Source organism: Bemisia tabaci, chromosome 4 (assembly GCF_918797505.1).
Source record: "Bemisia tabaci chromosome 4, PGI_BMITA_v3".
Classification (NCBI taxonomy): Eukaryota; Metazoa; Arthropoda; class Insecta; order Hemiptera; family Aleyrodidae; genus Bemisia; species Bemisia tabaci.
Window position 1 is genome coordinate 29,424,613 of NC_092796.1, and position 9,683 is coordinate 29,434,295.

Consider the following 9,683-nt stretch of genomic DNA (forward strand, 5'->3'; position numbering starts at 1 on the left):
ACTCTCGTAAAAAATGTTTTGAAGCCCTTAATCCCATCTAAGTTTTTCTCATTGTTTCCTAATTTCGGGTCGATTGAGTTTTTTTTTTTTTTTTTTTTTTTTTTTTTGTATCAAAGCGGTTAGCGGTCACTGTCCATTCCGTAGCTCCTCTGGCGTAAGGGTGTATCTTAATTCCCACGTGAGCCCTGTTTTACTTGGACGTATTTATGCGGAAAGGAACTATCTTACATGCGAATCCTGTGCACGTAGTTCCTTTTAGCAAAAATACGTCCACTTATAAATCAATGCTATGGGGGCTCATGCAAAAATCGAGGTACACACTTACGTCAAAGGAGCAATGATTTGAACATATTTATGCCAAAAAGAACCACCTATGTCTCACGCAAACCCTATGCACATAGTTGCTTTTAGCATAAATACTTCCGTTTTATCTCTGGAGCCATCCAAAGAGCACTACTGCAGTTGGTAGCATGACTCGATAACTTACGCGCAGTTGGACTCCCCGTTAACTTGTTATTGCGTTTGCTGCGTTAGCGGAGAACTCCGAGGCACAAGTCATCGCAGACGCCGGTCCATCACAAACAAAGGCGCGGGAACCAAATTTTGTTTCGCTCGGCAAACAAAGATCAAAAGCGGAGTGCAGTAGTTGTTACCGCCCTCGTCCGAGCGGCAAAGGCAGAGGTCAGAACTCAGACGTCGGAGCAACTCGGAGGCAGGGACGGACCTGCCGTATCGGTGGAACAATGCGTCGATTCTTCGCCGGGATCCGCGGAGAATCGCAAAATTTGGCGCAGCGGCGAGGGTTCAATGAAGTTAAATGAGCGTTGAGTTACCAACTCGGGGCCCCGAAGGCGAATTTTTTCTCGCTGCAGAAGTGTGGCTCCCGAGTCCCAAGTCCGAAGACTCTTGAGAAATTTCTGCGCGCTGTACGCTAATGTCCGAGACGGACCCTCGTGTTTCCGTTGCTTATTGAATTAAAGTAAAATTCGCCTCCACCACCCCGAGCCATTCCCGTTGTTGCCCCCTAGTCGTGGTCAAGTAGCCGTTTTTCCGTTCCCATGAGATGAGTTTCCGGTGAAAACTGGCGGCGTGCTCATGGACGCTTTCGATATTGCCAGCTTCCGACCGAATTCTTCGTTATCACCAGAGGCGAGGCGTGAATGATCGATTATCGATATTTCCACATTTGAAGCTATGGTAAAGAATCGATTATTAAGGCGTTCGTTTCGAACACCCTGTTGATCGATCTTCCTCCATGGGTTTAAATGGCAGTTCAATCGATATATCGCAAAGCATGCCACGTCACTGACTATCACGAGAAGTCGTCAGAATAGTTGATCTACCTTACGTTTCAAATTGAAACTTTCAAAATGCTCACGAAATTTTCCTCGTAGTTTTCTTTTTTCGATGTTGTTAATGTAGGCAACTGTTGTTATGGTCGCGCTCGTGTATTATAGTACAATCGACATGATCTGCGTGAATTTATATTGAAAAAACCAGATCTTGTAAAGGTCTAATTTTTACACCGCCTCGTGGTCCTTTAGATGAGATGAATTTCGAAAAGACTTTGTTTCGGAAAATTTGGTCGTCACCTCTTTCGAAAGCACAGCAGACCGCGAGCACACAGGCTGCGGGGCGAAACTTAGGAGGGCGGGTGCGGTGGAAGGGAAGTCGTAAACGAGAGAACGCGGCCGGAAGAATAACGAGTTGCTCCGGTCATATTTGTCAAGTAGCCGCCGCCGTAACGACAAAAGCATGACGAAAAACGCACAAATAACAGGGTTAGGACTAATTGCGAACCCCCTTCCTGCGGCCCAACTATCGCTGAGCAAACTCACGGCGAGGAATAATTTACGATACGTAAATATTAGGTTTTCGCAGCCGAGGAGGACGACAATACTGGCGTTACTGAGGAAGAACGCCGTATGAGCCTTCATACTGTCTTCAATAAAAACCCAATTTACTAGGAATATTGTGAATATTTTTCTTCATTTTCTTTAGAATATTTAGTTGGCATTTTTATCTAAAATTTCTGAAAATTTCAAAAAAAAAAATGCATAATTTTCTTCAAAATTAAATGTTTTATCCGGGGCGATTTGGCAACTCTCGAATGTTCATACGGCGTTCTTCCTTAGCACGGCGGAGTAGTGGTCTTCATTGGAGTGGCGTGTTTTGCGATATATCGATTGATCTGCCATTTAGACCTATGGAAAAGGATCGATACACAGGGTATTCGCAATGAACATCTTAACAATCGATTCTTTACCATAGCTACAAATGGGGAAATACCGATAAAAGATCATCCACGCCTCGCCACTGATGGTCTTGACTCATGAAATACGGATAATGTTTGTACATATGTCAAACATAATTGTAGAATATCTATGGCTGAATGTCAAGGCGACGCGAAATGATCGTATTCGATAGCGGTTCGATTTATCGTTTGGTCCAAAACAATGGACCTGGACAAAAATTAAAAATAAGTGAGATGCTGGAAATTTTCAAACGACCGAATAGAAATAGAAATTAGTCCTCGTATATTCGTTACGATGGGGGAGGTTTATATAAGTCAATTTTCTATCTACTGAAAAATCATCTTGCAATTTTTATAAGATGCTCTGCGTCGGGGGAGCGATCCTATCACGCAACACTAATATTGTCGATTCGGTCGAGTTTGAGGCAATCTTTAGCCGTGCCGCAATGCATTGTGGGCCGGATCAATGTATTTGAAATTTTTACCAGTAGGGGGATTATTTAGCATTTAGCAAGAAGGAACCAGCGTGATTACAGGGTTGTGACAATGTTGCTTCTTCAAATGTGTCTAAAAAATCTCCCAGAATAGCGAAATTTTTTTCTTCCCACCAAAAAATTTTTAATTTTAAAGCAAAATAATTGTGTAAATTTTATCACTGTACATATATTAGGTATTTTTAAAAGAAAAGAAGAAGTTGCAAGATTTTAAAAACACTGTAGGTAATTGTGCTGGTTCCTTTTTGCTAAATGGGATCCATTTGAGAACAACGTAAATTCAGATTCTACATCGATCTTGAAGGAATATTCATGCCGTCTACTTAAATCTAAGGAAGAGTCAAACTATTTGTAGTACGTCTCATCGATAAATAATTTTCAATCTAGGTATGCCAATTTTTTTTCTTTCTTTTGTGGACAAGCTTTCACTAGTTATGTGTATCCGTAGAATACAATTTTGCATCGCCAGATACTGTTAAATAATTAATTTGTAGCCTAAATGAGCCCGAATGGAAAAGAGCATGTATCCGTCGAGGTTGCTCCGAGCTCGGATAGCACTGTGTCTATTTCCGAGGACGGAATGAATGCACGGTCCGAAAAATGAATCCGGGGGAGCAATGGTCACGTGGACGGCAAACAATGCACACATCGCGCGCAAATAATTAATGCAGGACGGAGCTCAAGTGGTCCCCAAGCGGGAACAATTTTGCCAACGTGAATTGGATTAATGATCCTCAATGAGGATAGCCACATGCCGGTGAGCCCGCATGCGGTCCTTTCCATTTGAAATAACGCTCAACAATCGATTATTCACAAACGCCACGATAATCGATACTTTCCCGTGGGTTTCAATGGTGCATCACGCGATTCATCGCAATACAACGCCATTGCATGCGGGATCTGTTTTACAGAGGTGGAGGTAGAGTTTCTCTGCAGCTCTGATTGCTCAGGGTTATGGGTTGATCTATCAGATTTCAGGTAATCCTGACTTTCCTAGATTATTCAGAGGTGGAGGAAGTGGAGATCTCTTCAATCTCTTCAAGTCATGACGTGAATAATGGAGAGAGGCATTTGTTCACGTAATTCCGCGCCAATCTAAGTGGGCTTTGGATATAATACTGGACAAACAAGTGGACGCATTTCTGTCAAACGGAACTATGTGCATCATGATTTGAGCCCTGTTATGCATGTAATTATATGGGTTTCAGGGCTTTTGTCTTAATGCACGTAGTTCCGTTTGACAGGAATACGCTCAAGTATCAGAGGCAATGACGTGAGAGCGTAAGGACGGACGTTAACATTTCGTCGTGTCTCTGCAAAAGAGCTTAGAAACATTTCAATTGTTCCATATTTTCCTTCGCTAATTGCATTTTACAGTGAGGATTTTAAGAATTTCTAGCTGAATATTTCACTTATCTTACTTCTAATCTCATGCGAAAATCCAAAACGTTTTAGTAAAGAAATTTTACAGGTTGTTTCGTGTAAAAAATTAAATTGATGGAGTAAACTTTGCGACTTTGGATTTGGGTTACGTTCCTTCGGCTAGGAAACGACGTTTTGTCCTATAGCCTGCTTTTTGAGCGTTTAATTCTACCTCAGTTTTACATAGGGAAATGCAGTTGTAGTCGGCTGTAGTTTAAAACAGTTTTAAACAGTTGGTGTAAAACAGTATAGTAATGTAAACAGTAAAAGCTCAACTTTCACGGGTCAATCCTAAAGCCCCAGATAATATATTTTTTTTTTAAATTCGGAAGGATTGTGAGATTGAAAAAACGTTAGTCATACTGAGACACGGCTACAAAATGTGTTTTGATTGAATCGGTCTTCAAAAGGATGCAAAACTTCACAAAAATCAGGAAGATTTTAATTCCGAGTATGCTAAACGAAAACTGAAAGCCAGAACGCCTTCACTTTTTCGGTATGCAACATGGACATCCATTAAGCGCGAATAGTTGCATCCGACACTTGCAACTGAACCTACAGTGAAACTTGAGGGACCCGCGTCTCGATTTGCTAGTGCAATGTGCAAATATTTTGCGTCTTTTGATTTTATCGAAGAAAAATCAATGACTACAAATTCTTAAAGTTCTTAAAGAAATACGGCTTCTTTTATTTCTAGCCTCTATTTCTCTTCAACACTAAAATCTACTTAAGCGGAAGGTGCCACCACTCTTAAGAATTTACGGAGCCTTGCAGAGCCGCGAGCTGTGTATTCATTCTCGGACCTTTACAAGCACACTGAGAGCACCGTAAAAAAAATAAAAATAGGAGCGATAAATAAGCAAGAGGCAGAACAAATTGAAGCAGACAAGTGAGGAATGAACATAATAAAGCGAAGATTAAACTTTATTTCTGCACGATTTTCATTGCCGTAAACAAAATAACGCAGATTTTTTCCGCCCGGCGGTTGCGGGATTCTAAATTGAACTCATTTCTGCCAAACGGAACTATGTGCATTTAGACATGGACCCTGGGACCCATAAGAATATATGCATAACAGGGCTCACGTCATAATGCACATAGTTCTGTTTGGCAGAAATGCGTCCAATTCTGGGTCTGACCTCTTTTGTGGTATCATTTTTCATGCTCCCAGCATAGATGTCATGTCTTAGACCTCAAACCCCGGAAGTCTCGTCGGATTAGATTTTCAGACGAATTTTCCCTTACAATCCGGTGATGCTGTATCTCAATGTATTAGGACTTTTCATCTGCCTCACAAACACCATGATTACTCTCTCCTAAGCGTGCATAGCTTTAAACTTGATCGGAAAATGTTGGAAACTGATACTTCAAGGGAAATGAGAGTTTGATTACTTTAGACGGCGGGATATGAGAGTTAACATCCGAAATCTATTGTTGTACATTGATCCAAATTCGATGACGCTGAGTTATTAGTTCAAATTTGACTTTAAAATTTACATTTAAATCATTTTGCTCGTCTGAGGGGCTTGGAGGACAAGACGCATAAGTGCACTTTTTGAAGAAATTTAGGTATGAATAATTTCAAACAACACTAGACTCAATGCATATTCTGTGAAAAATTTACTCCCAAATTCCAATTTTTAAGCATCAAAAAGTCAGTTTGAACTGTCTTTCTGCCGTAAAGATCCATGTGATTTGGAAATTTCAAACACGTATTTCTGAAAATGACAAACTTCTCTCGTCATTGGATCGTGAATTTCCTTCATGTCCTGCTCTCATATATGAAAATGTCTATAAATGAAAACTAATGAGGTTGCTATTTTCGAGTCAATGACGCGCCTTTCCAACACATTGTGTTGGAGTTCACGGCTTGTTTTTCTCTCCTAAAAAGCTTATTACACAACAAATGTAAGTGAGTTATGATCCAATAATTTTATTCATATATTTTTCAAGTAAATACGTTACAAGTTTCTTTGTTGCTTATATAGTATCCTTATTCATAATTGAAGAAACAATGTGTATAATTTTTAATGAGAAGTTGACAATAAACTTATATTTTAAAAAAGTTTAACTCTAGAGTGTCGCGTTGGCTGATGTGAACATTCCTCAATGAACACTCCAGGATAATGTAATTCATCGAGAGACAGATGGATGACCATAGACTCTGCCGGAAAATGACACAGTGTTACGATGATTGTGCTACCATTCCAGACAGTGGCGTGGCGTGTTTTGCGATCCATCGATATTTCCCCATTTGAAGCTGTGGTGAATAATCGATTATAAAGGTGTTCGCTGCGAACACCCTGTTTATCGACACTTTTCCATAGGTTTAAAAGGCATAACAATCGATACATCGCAATTCACGCCACGCCACTGATTCCAGACCGAGAGGAAAGTTTCGCACCGAGACGGATAAAAATGTTAAGATTCGGATGAAGGGCAGTGAAATGAAAGAGGAATCTAACTAGTCATAACAACGTCAAAAAGGACGTGGGGCCGGAAATAGTTTCGGTGGTCCGAAACGATTTCCTTCGACGGAGCTTCCGCCGATTTGAGAGACTCCCGTCGGAGGAGCTTTTATTTTTTCCTTTTTTTTTACAAACGACGCGAAAGTTCTCGCTTTGTCATTAAAATTTACGAAAAGTTTGTCCGGAAGCCTGTCTGTTCCGCCCCTGTGCGCCAAGTTCCGCTCGTCATCCTGCGGAATGAAGTGGTAAACAATTTCGGTTCACTTAGGATTAGATAAACTTTTCTCTTCCTCGGCGACTAACATCCGTCATTCAGAAAAATGAAAAGCACAAACATCCTCGCTCCTCCCCATACGCTAGTTTGCGTAGTTTATGGGAAAATTCGTATTTTTCTTCGAGGAATAATGACGAGTTTAAAGTAACTTTCTCTCAAATCCGACAACCCTGTTACCCTTTCATCCAAGTTCAAAGGCTGCGCAGAACGCCGATGCCTTGATGTTTTTTCCCTCTAATTTATTTTTGAACGTAGACTCTTACTCCAGTTTAGGGAATGATTATACAACTCTTATCTGCTGTAGTTGAAACGCGCGGTGACATAAAAATAATTATGGCAGACGCGAAACGTGGAACACGGAATGTGGAATGACGTGCGAATTGTATATGTATGGACTACATTGCGCACTTGAGTGGGAACTACATTTTCTGTCTCAGTTTAGAAACAACGTTTGTACCATTAGTTTACCTTTTTTTTTTTTTTTTTTTTTTTTTTTTTTTTTTTTTTTTTTTTTTTTTTTTTTTTTTATTGTTTATTGTCGCAATAAATTACACAGTTATGAAATACACTTACAGTAAAAGTGCGTAATATATAGATATTAAAGAAAACAATAATGATTTGGACTATAATACAAATTAAGGGGAAAGTTTTGCTGAATAAATAAAATAGAATAAGAAATAAGTGGTAATGAAAATTACTGGAGTCAGCAAGGGTTATTGTTAGCGACGCCGGAATCCGCCAGTTGGCATGCATCAGCAAATATCTGTTTATCTATTATTTCTTTTTTGTTTGTGAGGACGGTTTTAATATATGTACAAATTTTGGACCAATTTTCCTTGGAATCTAATAAACATTTTTGAAAATTTACGGTGGTGAATGTCTTTTTAATTTCTGTCTCAAGAAGATCTCTCTCTGAATTAAATTTATTACACAAGAAAATAGAGTGCTCTGGAGTATCGAGAGCATCAGGGCAGTACGGGCAGAAGGGGGATGGCGATATTTTCATACGGTGAAGGTAGCTGTTGAAAGCGCCATGTCCAGTTAGAACCTGCGTTAGGAAGAAATTTAAGTCGCCAAATTTCCTGGTAAGCCATTCTTCCGGGTCCACAATAAGTTTCTTTAGCCAGGTATCTTTAGAGGGGTCCTGTTGCCATTCCGTGATCCATTCTTCTCTGATCGCAGCTTTGATGGTGGGTTTGTCCGCTTCACGATGGTAGAGGCTGAGTCTTTCCTTAATTAAATGGTTTATATGAGGGATACCACTTATCATATCGATGGCTGTGTTCGAGGCTGTCCTGTATGCCATGCATATACGCAGCTTGAGAGGACGAATGGTTTTTGTAAGAAGCTTCTTGTTTTTGTTTGACACTCCTCCTGCGGCCCAGACATTAACAGCGTAAAAAATGATCGAGAGAATAGCCGAAGCGATAAGCTTCCTCTTCATAAACGAGGGTCCGTCTATGTTCGGAAGAATGCAGCTGAAGGATTTGATAGCATTGGCGGCTTTCTCCGATATTTTCTTGAAGTGCGTGTTTAGAGATCCGTCTTCGTCGAGCCATACACCTAAATATCTCATGAACGGAGCCGGTGTTATAGGGTGATTGACCACTTTGAGCTTGTATTTCCTCTTTTTCTTCTTCTTTTTCCCCACAATTTCGAGGGCTTCCGTCTTGGTGGGTTCAAGAGCAAGTTTAGCCTTTGCCAATTCGTCGTTGATTTCAGACGTTATTTGATTAGTGTTTTTTGTGAGTTCTCGCCTTGTTTTGGTTTCGATAATGATAGCAAGGTCATCAGCATAGGCGATCTTTTCTGCGACGGATTTTGTTGTGAGATTTACAATTTTGTCGTAGCATACATTCCAAAGGTGGGGTCCAATGCAGCTACCTTGTTGTACACCGGAGTTGATTTCAAAAATGAGGCCATTGATTGTGATGTACCTATCTGTAAGGTAGTTTAGGATTATCCGGATTATGTAGGAGGAGATGTTTTTCTCCAGCAAAGACTCGTGAATGTCTCTCCAACTTAAGCTGTTGAAAGCATTTTTAATATCTAAGGTAAGTATAGCCATTGAGGGACGATGTTTTTTGTTGATGTTAAGATTTTGAGTGATTGCGTTTCTGACTTTGTTGATTGCGTCTGTGGTGGAGTGTCCGCGACGAAAGCCATGTTGATTTGGCGACAATTCTAGCTCGGGGAGGAGTCTTCCGATAATAATCAGCTCGAAAACTTTGCCTAAAATATTGAGCATACATATAGGTCTGAAGGATTTTTCATTTTTCCCAGGATTACCCTTAGAGATCAGCGTTTAAACGACCTTTTTTCCATTCGTTGGGGAAAATGCCTTGTTTGAGGTAGTTATTGTACATTTTAAGGCATTCCTGTTTATTTGATCTGATAAACATTTTAGCAAGCTCTGGGTTTATTTGGTCAGGACCGGGTGCTTTACCGTTTTTGATTTTGGAGAGGGCTCTGTCAAGTTCTTCGGTGGTAATGTCAGGGAAATCCTCTTGTACAAAGATAGGCCAATCGCATTTCTCATGTGTTGGAAATAATTTATTGATGGCGGCTATAACTTCTTGATCTGAAAGGGAGGCTTGGTCATGAGTTGGCGGGGATTTTAGTTTTCTTTTCCTAATCTTGTAAGCACGACCCCAAATGTCTTTTTCTAGCTCGTTAATCCAGCCGCTCCAAAGTTTTCTCTTAGCGTTTTTCATTTCAATGCGTAGATTTCTTTTGTCAGATCTGAGCTCGTTGAAAAGGCGGTCTCTGTC

General features: G+C 40.3%; 1 protein-coding gene across 5 annotated transcripts in view; it reads left to right on the plus strand.

Annotated features, from left to right (window-relative positions):
- The window catches only part of Sol1, a 307,494-nt gene that overhangs the window by 71,012 nt on the left and 226,799 nt on the right, over positions 1 to 9,683 (plus strand). The window lies entirely within an intron of this gene.